This window comes from Denticeps clupeoides, chromosome 4, assembly GCF_900700375.1.
Source record: "Denticeps clupeoides chromosome 4, fDenClu1.1, whole genome shotgun sequence".
Lineage (NCBI taxonomy): Eukaryota > Metazoa > Chordata > Actinopteri > Clupeiformes > Denticipitidae > Denticeps > Denticeps clupeoides.
The window spans coordinates 11,526,977-11,549,094 of record NC_041710.1 but is presented as its reverse complement, the minus strand read 5'-3'; the positions used below and the strand labels follow the sequence as shown (position 1 = coordinate 11,549,094).

The 22,118-nt window shown below is 42.7% G+C and overlaps 1 protein-coding gene across 3 annotated transcripts in view; it reads right to left on the bottom strand.

Moving 5' to 3' along the window:
- The window catches only part of cadm3 (cell adhesion molecule 3), a 58,659-nt gene that overhangs the window by 34,903 nt on the left and 1,638 nt on the right, over positions 1-22,118 (bottom strand). The gene's annotated exons all lie outside the window — the stretch shown is intronic.

The following is a 22,118-nucleotide window of genomic DNA, read 5'->3' as shown; positions in this document are numbered from 1 at the left end:
ACACACACACATAGAAATACACTCGCATCGCAATGTTGAATGACACAACACTTCCTATATCCTACACGCTGTATATGGAAAAGCTCAAATTGACCAACCTTGGACTTTTTTTTAAAACCATAGAAAGCATAATGAGTTTTGGGTGCTCATCAGTGAAATGTGTCCAGAACTTATTGCATCTCTCCTCCAGCTGCAGAGGCACTGCTCCATACGGCAACATGGTTCAGTACAGCCCCGTACCCGATTAATCATATTTCCTGGGGAACAAGCTGCCCTGGGGACCAAGGTTCTTGAAAAATACCGGGCAGGACCAAGACAAATCCGCTACGGCAGTGAGGGTACCTTGAAGTGCAGCAATGTTCATCATTTAAAAAAGGTGGAACAGCAGTGAGTCTGCCCAGAGCTGGCCTTCCTCCAGAACAAGAGCATCTGGGCGAGAAGAGCTGTGGAAAAAAGGATGATATCAGGAGACCTGCGGTAACTCCGAAAGAGTTACAGTCCTCCATGACAGAGACCGGAGAAAGTGTGAAACAACAATCACGAGCACTCTTCATAAATCTGGCTGCTACAGAAGGGAAGAAACAGAAAGCTTTTGTTGGAGGGAGAGGGGAAAAAAAAACACTTTTTGGCTGGAGTTGATTGAAGGCGTGTGAGGAAGAGAGTGGTTTGCAGGAAGATGGTGCTGCTGATGAGGCCAGCACTGAACTTTTTCGCTTCAGAACACATCAGACTGAGGCCGACGTCCCCACAGTGGGGCTTGGCGGTGCTATCATTCTTCAGGGGCGCTTCCCTGTGACAGGTGCTGGAGACTTGTAATGATGGGTGGAAAAATAGATGAAGTAAGTGCTGAAAAGTCCTTGAGGAAAACATGCTTTGTTGGGATGATTCGGGACAGTGACCTGAATCACTTGAAGTGGGTTCAAACCACAAAAAGCGGTCGTGGTGCAAGCCACCAAGCCCTCAGTGGAAAAAAATGGCTGTCCAGTGGGCAGAGCTGGTGTGAAGGGACTCATGGCTGTAATTGGTGCCAAGTGGCATGCAGTCCTGCCATCTCACACTTTATTTGTTTTGTTTTATTTGCACAAAACTGGATTTTTTTGTGCACTGCTATTTCACGAATTTACTGCAAAAATTTCTAAAAAAAAAAACATGACATTATCAGATCTGTCTAGCTCATCTGCCCTGGCCAGCACCGCTAAAGCTGCCCAATTTGCAATTTCCGAAATGACACAGCTTCAGGAACAGTAGCAGTCAGGAGATGGCTAGTAAGTCATAGAAACATGGACAAAATGCTGAAATCCTGCAGCAGTATTCATCACCATTTTCCAGAGGTAGGTGATTGTAAATCTTTACCTGCTGTACTTATTCTGCCCTAAATGAATGTTTGTATTGATTTTAAAAATGATCAAATGAACTGTAGCATGTTGGTATAAAGTGTAATTGAACTGACTTCTGAGATGATTGAAGATGCACACCTCTAGTCTGTAGTGACACACTTTGTTTGGGTTACAAAGGCTCAAAATATTGGTTGTTGAACTAGACCTATCAGAGGTGTGTTTAGCGCATTGACATTCACTCTGCCTGCTTGAAAAGGTGCTGGGAGGCTTATTTACAGAAATTAATGGAAAGTGAATCTGTGCTGCTCTGATAATGGCAGGGCTGGTGTTTGGAAGAAACTTGTATAGGTTTACAACCATTACAGCATACAACGTTACATTACACCTCTATTCCTTCACTTTCTTCATCATACATTTTTCAAAGATCATCTTAAAGTTGAGAAGAATTGCCCCAAACTTCTGGCCTGTAGTGAATATTTTATATTCTTCTACTGCCACACACTGCAAGCCACTGAAAACAGACAGCAGAATCGACATGAAAACCAAACCAGGAAGAAAATCCAAGCCTTGATTCTTAAAATAGGTCTTCTAAGCATTAGTTTGTCATAGTCACTTTACCATTACAGACAATGTCCACACCATGGTCCAAACTAGACCAGCTGAGTAGTTGATTCATGATTTGTCTAGTCTCAACTAGTGGGTTGAAACCAAAAATGTAATATTGTCTGAAGGTTTGGTACACATTGATGAGATTAAACACAAAAAAATTCCACCACTCACAGATCCATCTACTTGTTCACACACTCTACAAACGCACACATACACACACACTGCTGACATAAACAGCGTTTTACCCAATTTATTTTTAGGTCTGCTCTATAAGGCAAGGTCTCCTGCATCAGTCTGGAGAACAAAGCATAACCAATCCTTCATCTGGGGAGGGTTCAGTGTTTTCACTGCTTGCATTCTGTAATGGAAATAATGATATTACTACTACTACTACTACTACTACTAATAATAATAATAATAATAAGGGTTGTCAAAATTAATATTACAGTGATACATGTATACATTAAGATATATAAAACCAATTAATGTAGCAGTGTTTCTGGTTTATTTGCTATGTGGTTCTGAACTATGACACAAATTTTTAATTCTTTCTAGCCAAAGACATAATTACATGAAGATGGAAACATCAATTTAAGGATATTTTGAATAATTCACTACACTGTTAATTTGAATCATTTTTTCATTAATAAATAGCTTAATTCTCTTGTGTACCCATAAAAATCACAGGTGACTGGACCCACAAAGCCAAACTTACACATGCAGGCAAGTCCGCTTTGCAGAGAGAAATCTGGAAAAGGACCCTATCTTTCATCGCTTTCTTTTTTTTTTTTTTTTTGGCCCACATACCTGCGTTTGTGGCAGTAGTGACAATTCTCTGCCACTATGACCTGATCCTGCCTGAAACTGTCAAGCTAGAATAACAAAGAAAATGTGGAATGGCCAAGACAGAGCTCAGACCTAAATCAAATACAAAGTTTGTGGGGTCAGCTCAAGAGTGCTGTGCACAACAGATGCTGCTGCAATCTAGCCAAGTTGTAACACTTTTGCTGGGAAGTTTCAATACTCCTACCCAAGAAGACAGAATGCTATAATTAAATCAAAAGATGCATCAACAAAGTAGTAGTCTAAGGGTGTGCACACTTATGCAAGCAGCATATTGTTAATTAATTTTTTTTTAGTTTTCAGTTAAATTGTTTAACTCAGATTAAAGGTGGTAAAAGTTTGGAAATTATTTATCGTTGCCTCTTTTTTGCATCACAAAAACCTGCCATTTTAACACAGATGTGCACACTTTTTACATCCAATGTATGGATCAACTGTGAGAGTTGTTATCTCTTGTTATCTCTTTCCAGTTGTAAAGCTGAATTTGCATTTGATTAGGCTCTTGCACTTCTGTCTCTTGATGCCATTTCCCCTTCCAACCAGAACAATTGTCTCTAGTGTATAAATTTTAATCAACTTACATGCTGTCAGCTCAATTTCATTTTGCATCACTAGTATGCGTCTCCTACGATACCAGTCAGTCGGGCACTTCTGTTCACTTCTGAATCTGGAGCAAGATTCATGAATGTAGCACACCAGATGAAGTGTGCTACAAGTGCCAGTCCCCTCAGCTTCACTGCCAACTCCACAGACGCCCCATTGTTAGAGGCAGTCCTTGTAGTGATGACAGAAGATTACCTCAAACTTCTCTTTAACTCTTAAATACTAGGGGTGTTGAAATTATAACCGATGCATTACAATGCAGACATGGATGATTCTGCATTGATGCAGTGCAGAACATTATCGATTATATCATAATGACATTGCTTGGTGATTTTCTAGTGGAAGCATGAACAATCTTGTTAAAAAGTAGTGCCGGTACTGACTGCAGCCACCTGATCTGTGTACAGTGCTGCTCCAGGTAGGGGGTTTTGCCTTAGGAGCCATGTGCATGCACCATGGTCAAATGTGTTTAACTTTGACCACTGCGCACCGTGATGGACTTTCGTGCGACCAATAGTCTGCCCCTTCAAAACACACACACAAAGTGGGAATGGAGTGTCATATTGATACTCCATGAGTGTCCAGAGATCCACAACATGATATTACCGTCTTACTAGAAAATTTGAAAATCATGCATATTTTTTGAGACTTGTATTTAAAAACATCATGTGAAGTAATGTAGAAAATTCTTTGATGGTAATTGAATCGAATAGTGAGACCAAATGTAGGTTCACACCTCTAGTAAATACCCAATGCTTTATGGATAATGCTGAATTTTGTAAGTAAGTAAGTACAGCTTTACTGTCATCCTATCCATAGACATAGTAGACAGTGAGATGAAAAATCATCCTCCTGGACCATACATGCAACACAGAATACAGCAGAAAGGAAGCATTCACAATCACAAACCAATAGTGAGGGTAAAAGAAAAGACAGTGCAAATGTACTGAATCTCAGAGTGCTTCAAGTGCATCTTTTTATTGGTGCCTTCTGGAAAGATAGGAATAAGCCTAGTTGTAGGATTGTGCAGGAAAAACAATTGTGTGGTGTATATTGAGTGACAAATTATCAAGTTTTGTTCTATCATTAGCTTACTCAGGTGGTCAATCAGTGATTGTGATTTACATCCTTTTCATCACCATATATCTCCCATCCGGGGTCAAATGGAACCTTTATTGATGAATTGGATACTCTGCTTAGCAATTTTCCTATAGACACCCCTCTAACTCTCCTTGGTGATTTAGACTCACTAGACAGACTCTAATTGTCTTGCCTTCTTCCCCATCTCCACTCTTACTCCTTGACCAACAGCAGCCGCTCTTCTACACACAAAGGAGGGAATGAGGCCAGATCAGCAAAACTCTCCTTGACCTCTGTGCAGTATTTGATACAGTTAACCACAAGACTCTCCTGTCTACCCTCAAGAGAATTAAAAATCAGGTCTTGGCATGGCAGTGGATTGCTTCTTACTTTGATGAGCAATCTTACCAAGTAAAAGGATCCTCATCTGCTTTACACAAACTCTCCAAAGGCATCCCTAAGGAATCAGTACTCAGTCTGTCACACCTGTTTCTGGGTCCAAGCTCTCTAATTTTAAATAAAATGTTGTTTCTAATATTGTTTGAATAGACTTCAGCACATTAGTTCTCACACACCATCAACAAATTGTATAATACACTATGAGTAGCATATACAGCATCCTAGAAAATACAATTGGACAACTTTCAATTGTGTCATGAAAGTCTTTTGTTTAAGCAAAACTGTGCTGGGTACCCTGAATTGAAAAACAAAGGCCATGAGGGTGGTATGAGGGCCCGATGTCCACAGGTGGGGATTGTGATTATAGCCCAACACCGTGCAGCATGTTTGGCAAATTCACCACTGGTGCCCTCTTATCTTCACAGATGAAGAAAGGGTTCACACTGAGAGATCTGACTAGATTCTAGAGATGTCGTGGAGAATGTTCTGCTGCCTGCAACATCCTCCAGTATGAACGGTTTGGCAGTGGGTCAGTAATGGTGTGGGGTGGCATTTCTTTGAGGGGGTGCACAACCCTCCATGTGTTCGCCAGAGGTAGCCTGACTGTCATTAGGTACCGAGATGAGATCATCAGACCCCTTGTAAGACGGTATGCTGGTGTGGTCGTCCCCGAGTTCCTCCTAATGCAAGACAATGCTAGACGTCTTGTGGCTTGAGTGCAACAGCAGTTCATGCAAGGCAAGCATCCTAGAGAATACAACTGGACAACTTTCAATTGTGTCATGAAAGTCTGCTGTTTAAGCAAAACTGTGCTGGATACCCTAAATTGAAAAACAAAGGCTGAATAATCTTAAAAAGATTGTTAATTACTATGAAATGAATGGGAATAACACAAAAAAATAGTAATTGCTGTCTGGTTATATGTTGGTGTGTTGCATTACATTTATGATTACTTTATTTCTCATGAAATATGATGCCTGTTTCTTCTTTCATAACAGTTTTAGTCCTTTATTGAAAAAAAATTGAACTGGAATATCCTTTAACAATTGTTAGCCCATCACAGTCTACACTTTAACATTTATTTAAGGATTTCGCTGCAATAAACACTTCACACAGTCTGAATCATCAGACTGCACCTGCAATGGTTCACCTTTCAAATCATTGTTATGTGTCCAAAAACAATGTAATAAGACAAAAATAATGTTTTAAGAAAAGCATTGGGGTATGATTGTTGTGAGATACTTTCAATGTCAAGATTCTCCATAGCCAATCAATAGTGTGCTTTATTTTCAGTGTCCATAAACAGTCTACAAATATGACAAAACTATTGATCGACACAGTTGCTGCTAAATTGGGACACATCAGGCATGGTGTAATATGAAGACATGCTTGGTATAATATGCCTGATATGAAACCAAGATCATCTTCACTGCCAACAGTTTTGTTTACCTCTTAAAATGACAACTGAGGTTGAGGAGACAGTCAAGATCATGTGAATGTTTTACTGCAGTAATTCACCACTGAATATAACAGTTCTGTCACTGTACCAGACCGTAAGCGTTTATTGGAACAAACCAAGGAACCCCGGGGCGATTGGACGCAAGGAGGCAGGTAAGTTTCCTCTGGTTTAATCGGCGAACCTGTGTCGGTGTGAGCCACAACACCCCACTGGTGTTGAAGTTCGTGTTAGGACTGGATTTGGGAAGGGATGGGATGATAGGGCAAAGGTGATAGGTGAGGAGACAAAACAGGAGAGATCTTACTTGGGACGAGGTGATTGAGAGCTAAGTCGAACTGACAAAAGCCAATCAATGACTGAGCAGCTGACCAGGTGGGGTACTCCGAATCCATGTCTGCACATGTTCCTCTCTGTATATTTTTGCCTTGTTTGTATCATGTCTTTGTAGGGTTATTGTATATGGTGTGTCCTGTCCATTGTTTTCAAATGTGTTATTCACTGCTCAAAAAAATAAAAAATTACAACACAATGTAACTCCAAGTCAATCACACTTCTGTGAAATCAAACTGTCCACTAAGGAAGCAGGTTTGTTGTGTCTGTCAGCGTAGTGTCCAGAGCATGGTGACACTACCAGGAGACAGGCCAGTACATCAGGAGAAGTGGAGGAGCAGCAGCTGGACTTCTACCCCCGCCTTTGTCCAAGGAGGAATAGGGGGAGCACTGACAGAGACCCTGCAAAATGACCTCCACAAAGGTGCATGTGTCTGCTCAAACAGTCAGAAACAGACTCCATGACGGTGGTATGAGGGCCCGATGTCCACAGGTGGGGATTGTGATTATAGCCCAACACCGTGCAGCATGTTTGGTATTTGCCATAGAAAATATTGGCAAGATTGGCAAATTCACCACTGGCGCCCTGTAATCTTCACAGGTGAAAAAAGGGTTCACACTGAGAGATCTGACTAAATGTCGTGGAGAATGTTCTGCTGCCTGCCACATCCTCCAGTATGAACGGTTTGGCAGTGGGTCAGTAATGGTGTGGGGTGGCATTTCTTTGAGGGGTTGCACAACCCTCCATGTGTTCGCCAGAGGTAGCCTGACTGTCATTAGGTACCGAGATGAGATCCTCAGACCCCTTTTAAGATGGTATGCTGGTGCGGTTGTCCCTGAGTTCCTCCTAATGCAAGTCAATGCTAGACCTCCTGTGGCTGGAGTGTAACAGCAGTTCCTGCAAGACGAAGGCATTGATGTTACAGACGGGTCCACTCGTTCCCCAGATCTGAATCCAAGTGAGCACATCTGGGACATCATGTCTTGCTTCATCCACCAATCCCACTATGTACAACAGACTGTCCAGGAGTTGGCAGGTCTGGGAAGAGATCCCTCAGGAGACCATCCGCCACCTCATCAGTAGCATGTCCAGTAGCATGTGACTTGTTTAAGGACATTACATAAAAGTTGGATCTGCTTGCAGTGTGTTTTCACTTTAATATTGAGTGTGTTTCCAAATCCAGACCTCCATGGGTTTATACATTTTATTTCCATTGATAATTTTTGAGTGATTTTGTTGTCAGCACATTCATCTATGTTAAAAACAAATGATTTAATAATAATTCATTCAGATCTAGGATGTCTTGTTTTTGTTTTCACTTTATTGTTTTAAGCAGTGTATGTTGTAAATAAATCCAATTTTGAATAAGTCGTGCAAATGCATCCAGATCATTTTCGCCAGCGCCTGAACCATGACAATTAACGATAATGTCATGATCCGGACCGGCAGGGGTTGACTCCGGATCTGGAGTTCGGACCCGAGTTTCATGTTTGTCCCTGATCGTGTTCACCTGGTGTATATTTATATAATTGTATAAAGCTATCCTGTTCGTGTCTGTTCGCCGTCGGGTCATTGTGTGTGTAGATGTTCCCCTGTCTCGTGTATTTTATATTAAACCCCTGTCCTGTGATCGTGCGAATGCGTCCTCCTTCATGCCATGGCCATCCCACCCGTGACAGATAAGCTATCACTAGATCAAGGTTTAAGAGTAATGGTTTGAAATGCAATTTCTGTGTGAAGTTATTTAATAGCAAATGAGTGGTTTCTAAACAAATACAATGATTGGTTAAGTTAAAATGTCTTCTTCAGTTGTACATCATCATTATTGCATTTTCCTTTCCTGCCCCCAATATACAGTATTTTATCATGACAGTGATGACCATGGGCTTCATCATTATCACCAGCAATCTTGTCATATTCTGGGTCACTCTTTGATTCCCATCCCTACTAACAGCATGTTCTACTGGAACACAAGTTCTCACTAATTGCCACACATGCATGATCCCACCTTCACACCCCTCCAGTAACAGCTTTTCTGTCACACACCACCTCCCTTGCACTGCTGACTTCTTTTTCCATCCTCAAAATTCCCTTTAGGCATGAAACAAAACTGATTTCTCTCAGGGAATGAAGGGGAACTCTGACACCGAAGGGAAAGCCCATAAGATATTTCTCCCATAATTCCCAGCCAAAACCCCAAATTCGCCAAGCAGAAATTCACTGAGCAGAAGGCATGATATATGAACCTAATAATGAACTCCTAAAATTTCATCAGTAATGTTCAACAATGTAATAAAATGTCATTCTTTCAGTTTATTTGTTCACACACTGAATTCATTTTTTTTCATCACATTAAAAATAACTTAATTAGCACTCAGGGACAGGGTTAGAAAGGACATACAAAATTTTCCATGCAATGAACTTTAATGAAAGATGACTTTTTGTAGATGATATTAAGGCAGAATACCCAGAAATGACTTTAAATACATAGTGACAGGCGATAATTAATATGACAATTTCGAACAAAGAAATCCCCCTTTATTATGTGAATAAATTACTATATAAATTCGATTTTTTTTTCCACGGCAACTGCTTAATTCGAGAAATTAATGTCAACAGTCTACAAGCTCTGTTGAGAAAAATTAAGCTATATTGGGGGCGCGGAGATCTGGCAATTTCTCAGTCAATGTGACCCAATGTACCAAGACATGGGGAGAGTGTGAGAAGTGTGATTTGTGAAAAATCAATCAGTTTTCATCGGGGGAAGAAATGAGTATTTTTCCTGCCAATATGCGTAACACACCATGACTGGGGTGGTTCACCCTCTGTTATTGTCGGACTCTTCCCATTAATTTCACCTCATTTTATTGTAAGGATTGCAGCCTTCACTTGAGCCTTTTGTCTCCTCATGCAAGTGAAATAGCTCATCTCATGAACGTTTACAAATGTTTCTTAAAGGGCTGGAGCCAAATGTTCTAGCATTCACATAGTCATTTGTTGGGTATGTATTTTGGATACAATTTTGGATTGGGATCATCTGTTTATTCATGTCAGGCGCTTTGCTGTGCACTGTGCTCACTTTGGAGATTATTATTATGGGCTGCTATGCAGGCTTATTACTTATCCTTGATGATAAATTTTGTCACAGGCTGTAATCCTTACGAACAGTAAAGTGCATAGAGGGGATAAGACTACAGGTGATCAGCTTTTCAGAGGAATGGGACAGATCAGGGATTTAAAAAACGATACATAGAATTAAAACAAAAAGCAGAATTGAAAAAAAAAACAGAACATATATGACTGCAGTTGTTTATAAATAACATTATGTATAGTTCCAGCTAATTTATAACGAAACTCATCCATATATATATATATATGTATGAGATATATACATACATATATATATCTGTCATGATCCGGTCCGGCAGGGGTTACTCCGGGTCAGGATGTTCGTCATGTGTAATGTTTCCTAATTGTGTTCACCTGTGTATAATTGTATAAAGTTATGCATGTTCATGTCTGTTCGCCATCGGGTCATTGTTTGGTGATGTTCCCCTGTCATATGTACCATGTATTAAGCCCCTGTCTCGTGATGTCGGGCGTATGCATCCTTCTTCCTTGCCATGTCCAGCCATCGTGACAATATCATATATGTATCATAATATATTTCATGTCTAATATGTACTGTACACTTGAACTTGAAACATGAGTTCATTACATAACGTTGCTGATATGATGTCAATATGACCAGTCTTCTGTCTTTGCTACAAAACTGTAGATGCCACAAGATGCCCTAAAAACCCTGATCAGAGCATCCCTAGTAAAAACCTGTCGATTTATAGCCACATCCATCCAGATCTCCCATATAAAGCCTCAGAGTTCACGACCCCTTCTGTCCTCCACCTCAACCGTAAATGGCACCAAAGTACATTCAGTGTGGTCTGTGCTTGTGGTCACATGACCAAACAACTTTCCCCAGACTAATGTTTTGTATACCTCCATTACATGCAGTGCTTGTTCTGGCTTGTTTAGGGGAAGAACTATCAGCAGGGTAGTGTTGTCTGAAATCATACTCTGAAAGTGCACTCAGAGCAAATGGCAACATTTGACCATGATTACCACCTCCTCAGGTATTCGCCGGCTCTATTTGCTCACTTGGCTTCAGAAATAATCACAAGCCCCTTGCTTCATGCAATGTGGTGCGAATGACTTGTCCTTAAATTTACATGAGGTCCTCATCTTCAGCTTGGTTGACAGTCCCTCCTATTTGACGACCATTCATGGTCAACACCTTGACTACCCAACTTTTGGACTGTTCTGCATGCACAATCATGCATGTTGCCATGATTCTTAACTGACTTCACCGCAATGAAAGAAGAGAAGTACCCGAATTCAGACACACACCATAAGTATAATTAGTAGGAATGCATGGCATAGCTGTAATCTTTACAACTGCAGCCTTTTTTCTCTCTCAATTTACACCATAGCAACATCCCAAAAATCTCTAAAAAATGAGATGAAATATCTTGATTCTGCCCATGATCCTAACATCAGGAAGCAATGCAGTATAAAAAGGGATCCATTTGTCCCTTTCAGGCCAAGGCTTCATTGTCTCTGAACAAATCCGATTTACACAGTGTGACTGTGTACAATTCCCAATATTCCCAACATTATGATTGGAACCGGATAAATACCACAACACCAACTGCACTGCATCTGAACAGCTAGCCACAGTGGAATTAATAGATAATTTACATTCATGTAATCAGCTGTTTACATACTGTAAAAAATCCCCCCTAATGATTATTTGCAATAAGTAATCAGTCTGCAAGCAAATCCACTATCTCTGGGGAGAACATGGACACGCTGGTGTGGAGAGGTTGACTATCCAGCTAATAATGTTTGCTTTGCTGATAAGCCATATTGTTTAGATAGTAATGGCTGCACTGTCTAATGAGTGGGTCCCTGCATCTCAGAGTCGCTGGTGCTTCATTTCTGCCAGAGCACAGATTTTCAGGAGTGATGAGTCAGAAGCGGGGCGGCCGGCCGCCCGACTGACTGACAGCTCCTCGAGCTTCCCACAGGCCCTCTCAGATCTCCCTCCTCTCTCAACTACACTGCACACAGCCAGAGCTGGCAAGCCAACATAGTCAGGAAGTCAACACCAAACAGTGCCAGGGAGGGAGGAAGAAAGAGCGTCCGAGGCGAGCGGCCGAGCGAGAGAGAGAGAGAGAAGGAGATGAGAGAGCCCCCCTGTATTTTAATGCAGCTGCTGGCAGAGTCCCGCCACAGCACACATTACAGCAGGCCTCCTGCCTTCAAATCACAGCACATTAATGATTGGCCCACTTTACCGCCCGTCACTAATCTCATGACATTACCGGCCGCAGCTGGAAGTGCCCCTGCGCTCAATCAAACCGCCATTGCTTTAGAGCCGCAGTAAATAACTGTCAGGCCACCGCTTCCCAAAACACTGAGGCTCCCACAGGTCCAATCGTGAGCAAGCATGGGTGACGGGGCCAAGAAAGAGAATAGGGAATTTGTGCCAGTCATTAGCATGCGCTCTTGTGTATTTCAGCTGATAGCCATCATGGGAGGAACATGCCCTGAATCTCTGTGGAATACCAAAGCATCACAACCAAACAATTCAGTCCATCCTCAGCATAATGGGAAAGTATAGGCCATCTGCTTTACTGCAACAAAAAAAAAAAAAACAGTAATTTCCCAGAAGCCTCTTGTGTAACACAGAGAGTTTGGCAGCGCACCTAGGAAAGACTGCATTTCCCAGAAGCATGCAGGCAATAATGCAACAGGAAGTTCTGTCCTTTCCTTGACTACGATTTCCTTACTCAAAGGCCCCAGCACACTCACACAGTTGGAGTCACCAGAACACATCGCTGTCCAATGTGCACCGTGCCAGAGTGTCTGCAGGGTTTTGGGATAACCTTCCTGTCAGCTGTTCAAACCCCAGAAGCTGTTCAGGCTGCAGACCCTTAATTAGTAATCTAATTTGGCCGATGCAGTGAAAAAGCCACATTCACACCAGCCACTGCCTGAATAGTTACATAATTACACACTCAGACTCACTATCAAACTCACACAGTGTTGCTGCACAGTTGTATTCTGGCACAGCAATTAAGAAAGGACTATTTATTTATTTGTATTTTTCAGAATTGTTGTTAATTTTATATGTTATATCAAGTATATCTCAGAAAAAGTAATTAGGTTCTAAGCTAGATGTAGCTTTAAATTCCTACATGAAAAAAAAGAGGCAGTGGTGGCCTTGCGGCTAAGGAACTCGTAATGAGATGGTTGTGGGTTCAATCCTACATGAAAAAAAAGAGGCAGTGGTGGCCTAGCGGTTAAGGAAGCGGCCCCGTAATCAGAAGGTTGCCGGTTCGAATCCTGATCTGCCAAGGTACCACTGAGGTGCCACTGAGCAAAGCACCGTCCCCACACACTGCTCCCACTGCCCACTGCTCACTCAGGGTGATGGGTTAAATGCAGAGGACAAATTTCACTGTGTGCACTGTGTGCTGTGCTGCTGTGTATCACGTGTACCACGTGTATGCTGTGTACCATACGTGTATCACGTATGGTACTGATGTACCCCTGTGTACCCCTATGGTACTGATGTACCCCTGAGTGCAATGAAACTAGTGTATAACAGTAACAATCACTTCACTTTCACTTCACACACACACACACACACCATAATATACATTTATATGTGCGCTTGTAAGTTGCTTTGCTTTCATTCTTCTGTCCTGTTCTGATCAGTGTCACGGCCATTTGGCATGGCGAGGCAGGTGAACTGAGATGATGACAAGACTTGACGATGAAGAAGGACGCATTCAGACAACGTCACGAGACAGGGGTTTAATCTGTGATGAACAGGACAGGGGAGATATCCGGTAACAGGTGAACATGTAAGAATGACCCGACGGTGAACAGACACAAACAGGGCAGCTTTATATGATCAGACACATGAGAACACGAACAGGAAACATTACCCAGGACTAACAAGAAACCCCTTCCAGACCGGATCATGACAGTCAGCTTTAAATCTGGAGACTCTGCTGGTCACTCCACATTTTCAAGCTTACCATCCTGTTTTTTTTTTTTCACAAGAGAGTTCTGGCATAGATTCAGTTTTGGGTCATTATCTTGCTGTAGGATGATCTCCTGACCAACTATGGTGCTGCAATTACACTAAAAAATTACTAACTTAATTAACTTAATTCAATTATGACACCTATTTCCACACATTTCAGTTATGCTATTTGAAACTAAGGCAGGCACATAGGACCATTCTGTCTATAGCAACACACTGCACTACAGGATGGTTGAAATAATGCTCATGAGGGTATCGTACCACAGTGTATATTCTAACAATACTTAAGCAGACAGATGGGGTTGTTAACCCATTTCCTTCCTGAAAAGGGCTTTTTGTAAAATTCTGAAATGTACATTATTTGAACATGATTTGTTTGATTGTTTTGGGTAACCTTACCTTTAAAAAATGTTGGGGTGTTTTAACCATCCAACTTGAACCAAGTTCAAACCATCCACAGTGGTACAGCGTCTGTGTTTGTGTGGTTTGCTGCACTTCCGTCAGAGTTATGGCATTATGGTTGTTAATAAGTTACTGCCTAAATGACACATTAGTGTGAAGTATTTAAATGTCACATATCTTCAGACACAAATACCTACAGATGTGTAAAAAATTATTAACAATTTCAACATAAATTCGGCAAATATTACAAAAAAATGTACATGCTGTGTATATTTGCAAGTATGGCAGTAATTGTGAAGCCTACCACAGCATTCATACCGTATCTACTCAATTAACCGCTCCTGCATGTTGCATTAGGAAATACAGCCACTGAGCCAATGGGCAAGGTCACTTCCCAGAAATTGCTCCAGGCTCTTCAACCCCCCCCCCCCCCCCCCCCCCCCCCCCCCAAACCAATGCACAACTCTCATCCACACCCTCTCCATTTATGAATCACACCTCATCCCTTCTTCTATAGGCATTACACAGAAAAAGCAACAGACATTTTTCCCGCTGATCTGCTTGTTTCAATTCAATACCTAAATTAAATATTTAGTGTAAAAAAGGAACCAACAAAAGTACACAAAGTGCACCGGAAAAAGGCTGAATACCCTTTATTCCATCAATACCCTGTATAAAGAAGAGACATTGGGCCCTATTTTGACTGCACAAACACAAGAGTAAGCACAATGTACTTCGTCATCCAAGGGCGCTAACTACTGGCACCTTTCAGTCACATTAATTGACTGAAATTTGATTAGCATTTTTCCTAATAGGATAATAAATGCGACAGATTTTGTATTCTGTAATCAGAATATGAAAAAGATGAATAATTCAAAAATAGAAAAAAGTAAATAGTCAGAATAAACTATAAAGATAAATAACTAAAGGAATATTGATACATTTCATATATTATTATAACTGCAAATTCCTTTGACCTGAAGGAATTAACTTGATGATGCTTATATTAATAATATTTATTATTCTTTTTTTTCTGGGACAACTCACAACATCCTGGTGAGAGAAGCTTTGCATGCAAGAATATCTCAAGAATGTCCCTGTAATGAAGACCAACACAGCTTTTCATTTAATGTGTATTTGGAAGGAACAATTCCACCTTGGTATACTGTATACAGCGCTGCATCTTATTGATACATACATAAGAGTTATCTTTATAGTTATGTTATACTCATATTATTCCTACACCAGTTTACAATGACCTACACCAGGTTTTATTTATTAAAACATACCTGAAATAATTTAAAAAGCTACCCCTCAAACACATTATGTTTCACTTCAGCTTTCCTCCATGGCTTAAAGTTATCTGAGCGCTTTGCTTAATCAACACCATCAGTTTCAGTCACACAGCCTCTGAGCATCTGAGCAAGTTTCATGCTGGACGTTCACTCTGCGTCCCTGGTTCAAGCGGTCCTCTTATTCCTCTGTGATTGCCTCTGTCTCACAATACAATCGCCACAGGTATAACAATTCCTGCTAATGGCCTCTGCATAAAGTATTAAAGGTGCTCATACTCATAAAAAACTAATAAGGCTTCTTTATGCATAACAAGTGCTCATAAATGTCTGTGTGACAGCAGTCATATAACAAGTAGCATTACTGCCTGCTGGGAAAAAAAAAAAAAACACAAAAAACACACGAGCGTTTGAGACAAAGCCTCATCATTCATTAAGAAACTTTTTTTTAATTAATAGCTGAGTCACTTACATGCATTCAGGTTTTTAACTTTGTTTTTTGCCAAGAAGCTGGGGAGCTTCTCTCAATTACAGATAGAACTGTCTCTTTGAGTGAGCAATTCTTTTTTGAGCTGCATTGAGGGACTCCACAAGTCCTACTGGGAAATTAGATGTTAAAACTGGTGTGCAGGGCACCAGACACTTGTAAATACATGCACAGAGCAATATGAACAAGGGGGTCTCTTTTTTGGGAAAACATCATGTGTTTAGCTGAATGACTCCGGATGCGCAGGATGAGTTTTCAATGTGAAAATGATGTTTCAGGCTTCATGATAACAGGTCATACACCTTAGACCAAACTGAATATGTTCTTATGGTCATTGATGAGTGAAGAATGTTGTGTTTAGTAATGCAACTATTTGCCATGCTAGTAATATAATAAAAATGCAAATGAAATGGTACACACCACAACGGCATTTTCCATTTCCTCATGCATAACGATGTTGTAAAATAATTTACATTAAAGTGGAGGTTTTGGCTTGACTTTGCTCTTCCACAATTTTCCAGTCCGTTTCTGACGTCTCTCAAGCAAATGCTAATTCCACAAAGAAATTGCACTGTCACAACGGGCAATTTAATTTCCCGGCATGGACAAGCCACCTCTGCCATACCATAAAAGCTGGCAAAATGACCAAATTTCCATTTTCTAAGTGGTCACACAAAGCTATGTTAATTATAGGCAATTAGTCCAAAGGCCATTTGGAAACTGAGGAAAAAGTGCATATGATCACTCTGTTGCACAAATTAGATCTAATTTTACTGATAGCATGTTAATTACCTCCCATCATAGTTTAATCGGTTATAGGCCGTAAAACAGTCATATAGTCGCTACGCACTGCACCCCCACTGCATATCATTTCCCACTTCCCTTCTCACATCATTTCTTATTCCAGATCCAAGAACATGACAGTTTTCGACAGCGGGAAATGTAGACCAAGAGCAATGCTTTGCTTCAGGGAGAAGCTACAGTTCAAGTCGCAGCAAGTCACAGACGCTTTAACCTTGTGAGACGGCGAGAGGTGGCACCATTGTCACTGCTAATTTATATTCACATACACACGTCACCGGTGAGATGTGGTGGATGTGCAAGGTCTACCTTTGCTGAAACTGCAAGGGGTTTTCTGCAAAAGATGTTTCCATCTTTAATGTGACCTTGTAACCGAAAAGAAAAGCAAATAGGGGAGGAAAGCAAATAGTGCTGAAATAATACAATTGAACTGCATCTATGCTCCACCCTTCACCTGCCCTAATCCCAATCAATCACTTTTACTTTCCCTCTCGCACCTGAGAGTGGATGATAGCGCAGGCTTACAGGTCATATACCGCTCCGGTCCGGCGCCGTGTAATCGGCGGGATCAAGCGATTGCGAGCTGCCCGGCGGTAACGGAACTGCCCACGTCCCGGCTGTGGGCCAGGCGCAAACTGCCGGGGCGGCGTTCAACTGCGCGGTGCGCGGGGTTAAGTGTTTCCCATTCACGGCAGCCGAGCATCCTCTTTTGGACAGAAAGCCCGTCTCTCGGAGACTGTGATTAGGAAACAATCTTGGAGTGTTCATTACCGCGTATGCTCATGCAGCAGCAATTTCGTGACAGGTGTGCGGCTATTTTTTTTGCACTGGTTGCATTATGGCAGAGAACTTCCTCAATTACGCGGGGAACGTGAGGACAGTTAACGCCTGTAACCGCGGCTCCAATCTAGTGGCTGCAAGTCGCCCATCTAGGGGCTGGTGGAATGATTGCAGTCATAATTGCGAGGTAATTACTTCTGGATTACGCCACGCTGTTATTCGCAAGTCTTAAAATGGGAATTTGTAATTATTATTTTTTCCGTTGTACAATGAAGTCAACAAATGGCAACTGATAGAAATTCTTCGTTTGGATCTGCCTGGTTTTCTCCATCTGTGCTCACCATTGAATCTTGAGGGGGAAAAATATGTCAAAAGAAACTACACACTGACCTTGGAGGGCATTCAGTATTTTCTATGACTATTTTGATACGTACCACATTCATTTCCAACATTTAGCATTATTATAGGTTGTCTGGTTAAATAAAAACATTCATACAACAATACATAATTATAATGCATATTTCCATGAAATGTGAAATTCATTTTAGCATAAGCGGCCGCTTAAAGAATTAGGCTGACAGGCACAAAGCAGAGCAGTGAGGAGCACAGAGCGTCCAAACAGCGCGCTTTAAGAAAGAATCGAACTGAGCCACAGTCAGCAGCTCCGCTGTCATTAGCCACCGTTTCCAGAACAGCTCTCATAAAGCCCTCTTCTAACCTCCACCATTACGTGCAAATCGCAGACACTGACCCCAGAGCAGCAGCGGCGAGGCCTAATGAGCCTCCACCTGTCACGAAAGGTGACGCTGTGCAAGATGTGCACGCCATGGATCATCAGCGCTCCATTGATCAGGCCTGGCGAAGAGAAAAAACCTTCTCTGTGATCCATTACCCTGCATTATTTATGCTAAGTAACCTCTGGGCTTCAGGCCCCATCTATTAAAAAAAAAAAAAAAAAAGCTCTCAATTCTCCTCTCCAGCAGTCACACGAATACGCAGCAGGAAGAATTATCAAGAAAACTGCTAAATTAAACAGAGAAGCAGACAAGTCCTGGGAATTTAAAAGGCCTGTGAGCAGCATTCTTTTTTCTTTAACACAGCCTGTTCTTTACCGCTGCACAGGCTCTGATTTATCAGCAGCATGACCAGGCCTTGTGGTTGACACCTCACCCTGAGGACAACACGTTTTTAGCTTCGCTGGATAATGCCGATAAAATATTGATCTGCCAAGATCAAAAAAGTGTGGCACTTTTTTCTTTTATCGTTTCCTTTTGAACCCAGCGCTATTCGCCTCACTTATGCCAAATAGCACATTAATGTTGATATTGATCTGTGTCATGCAGCTGGCCACAACAACGCTTCTCTGCATAACGCAGCAGTCCAAAAATTAATAATAAGCAAATAGCCAAGACTCATTGATTACTTAATTACTGCAGAGAATACAGTGTTTCTGCAGCTTTTGGCTAAAATGACCGTGTCAGAAAACCCATCCCCAAGTGGTGGACCAAACATCACTGCATTTCAAAAGGGTAAAATGAATGGCCTCAATCAAAGATCATTGAAATGACTACACGTTATTAAAACATAAATAAATAATGTGGTCTGAAAACAATTATTGGAGATCATGTAAATGAATCTGTAGAACAATGTGGAACTCTGTTTTAATTATGAAAGGAAAAAGCCGTGCACTATGCACTACAAGAACTTAGAGGATTTGGACTAAACAGTTGTGTGGCCTTAAGAAAACCACTTGTTAGTGAGACTAAGCATCAAAAAAATGCTAGGAAACACTGGACCCTGGATCAGTGTGAAAAGGTCATGTGGTCTACTGAGTCCAGATTGACCCTGTTCCGGAGTGGTAGGTGCATCGGGTGTAAGAAGAGAAGCTTGTGAAGTGACGCTCCCATCATGCATGCGGGGGCCAGTGTTCGTATTGGGCAGTAGTCTTGTTGGTAAGACACTGAACCAGAAGAACACAGTCACAGGTTCAAAGCCCACTTACTACCATTGTGTCCCTGAGCAAGTCACTTAACCCTGAGTGTCTCATTTACATTTATAGCATTTACCAGACGCTCTTATCCAGAGCGACTTACAATCACTAGTTACAGGGACAGCCCCCCCTGGAGCAACTTAAGGTTAGGTGTCTTGCTCAGGGACACAATGGTAGTAAGTGGGATTTGAACCCCCCAGGGGGGGACTGTCCCTGTAACTACTGACTGTAAGTCGCTCTGGATAAGGGCGTCAGATAAATGCCATGAATGAATGAATGTGTTATAACCTGAGCACACATTTCCTTCAACAGTTTTTTTTCTTTCCTGAATTGATGGGCATATTTCAAGGTGACAATGACCTGCTTCGCCTCGCTCTTATGGTGAAAGAACGGTTCAGGGAGCCTTATTTTCACACACTGATTGGCCAACACAACCTTAACCCCACTGAGATTTTCTGGGAAGTGCTGGAGAAGACTTCATGCAGCAACTTGACTCTCCCCTCCTCAGCACAAAATCTGCGTGAAAAATGTATAGAGCCGAAATGAAAGTTGTGACACTGCTTACTGCACGGCATGGCGAGTCCATGCGGTAGCCACGGCTGAGCGCGCTCCAGCCAAATATCAGCGCGTGCGCGCCTAACACCGCGATACAAGACGCGGCTTCGGTCACGCTCATCTGCATCACGCTCTCCGACGCGGCCGAGCGCCAGCCTCGGCTGACACCGACACAAACTCGCATTACACACCTGCCACTGGGCAGCAGCAGCAGCAGCAGCAGCCACGCAGCTCGACGATCCAGATGTTCTACACATGACCTTTCTGCGCGGACTGAGCGGCAGCACGCCTCCAGGTTATTGAATGAGACGTTGGGGAATTGAAGCATCAACATTTCACTCTGGGTGCCGGATGAATTCGTCCAATGTGGACCGGAGCGAGTGTGATGAGGACACACTCAAATGCAAGCGGTGAAACCAACAAAAACACAACCTCCTCCCCCCCCCGGGTTGACCAGCGCTCCGCATTATGTTCAGAATATGCAGAAGACCAAAAAGAACACGCATGAATATTTCAGTAGACAGTAAAACAGCTGACACAGTTAAAGTTTGAGGGGGGAGATGGGAGGATCGGGGGGACAGACAGGGTTGGAAAGAGAGAGAGAGAGAGAGAGAGAGAAAGAGAGAGAGAGAGAGAGAGAGAGAGAGAGATGACAGGGCGTTTGAATCTGGTAAGCGATGCTGGAGCCAGTTTTGCGGTCTCTCTAACTAATTGACGTCCAACGGCCCCGTTTGGTCCGGCCGCTCTCGCATCTGAGCACTCAGCGAAATTACCCCACCCACACTGGGTGATGGGCGTGTCACCCAGGACCAGGGGCCACCACCAAGGCGAGGAACAAAAACAAACATCCCCACTCATGGCCCTGTGACAACACATCAAGCGAATTATCTGCCAGGGGCAAATATAATATTTATAAGACAAGAAAGCATCCAAATGTGGTGATGTCAGGCGCAGACTTGGAAATAAACAAGGGCTGGATTTCTCGCTGGAATTCGCCTCCCTTCAGTGACAAATATGGCAGAGAGAGACTTGCACACGGGGGGTGGGGGGGTGGAAATAGCAGCTGGAAGGATTTGCCTCTCTCCCCTAAACTTACACACACACACACACACACATTAATGTCAATAATGCCAATAACAAAACGTACGGCTTGCAACGCCGTGAGCAGTGCGCTTCGCCACGCTGACGTCCGGTTCTCAGCCACCCGGGAGAAATTCCTGCAAATCTGTTCATTACAACACAATGAGGCATCCAAACAGGCATCCTGCGCTGGACCTGGCAGTGGAGGGCGTGGTTCCGATACCCCAGACAAGCCCCGAGACGACCGGAATTATCACACATTCCGTCTCAAAAAAAAAAATCATCAGAAAGCATGACTGTCTCTGCCAGCGCAGTAAGGGGATTTGCTTCAGACACGCCCTCGGCGAGGAGGGTAAGGGTCTTGTGAATGGCTACTGTGTGTGTGTGTGTGTGTGTGTGTGTGTGTGTGCACCCTTCAGGTTTGAAAAACAGAAGCTGGCAGAAATTCCGTTGGAGTTCAGGGGGGATGGGGGTCAGCGCCCCACGCATTTATTTACGGCTAGATGATTTCCTTGAAAGAGATGGAAAATATGGAGTCAAGTAGGAGGGTGGGGTGATGGCGGCAGTTATGGGGGCACCGGGTGGGGTGATGGAGGCAGTAATGAGGGCACCAGGTGGGATGATGGAGGTAGTTATGGGGGCAGAGGGTGTGTTGATGGAGGCAGTAATGGGGGCACCGGATGGGGTGATGGAGGTAGTTTTTGGGGCAGAGGGTGTGTTGATGGAGGCAGTAATGGGGGCACCGGATGGGATGATGGAGGTAGTTTTTGGGGCAGAGGGTGAGGTGATGGAGACAGTTATGGGGGCACCAGGTGGGGTGATGGAGGTAGATTTGGGGGCAGGGGGTGTGTTGATGGAGGCAGTAATGGGGGCACCGGATGGGATGATGGAGGTAGTTTTGGGGGGAGAGCATGGGGTGATGGAGGCAGTAATGGGGGCACCAGGTGGGGTGATGG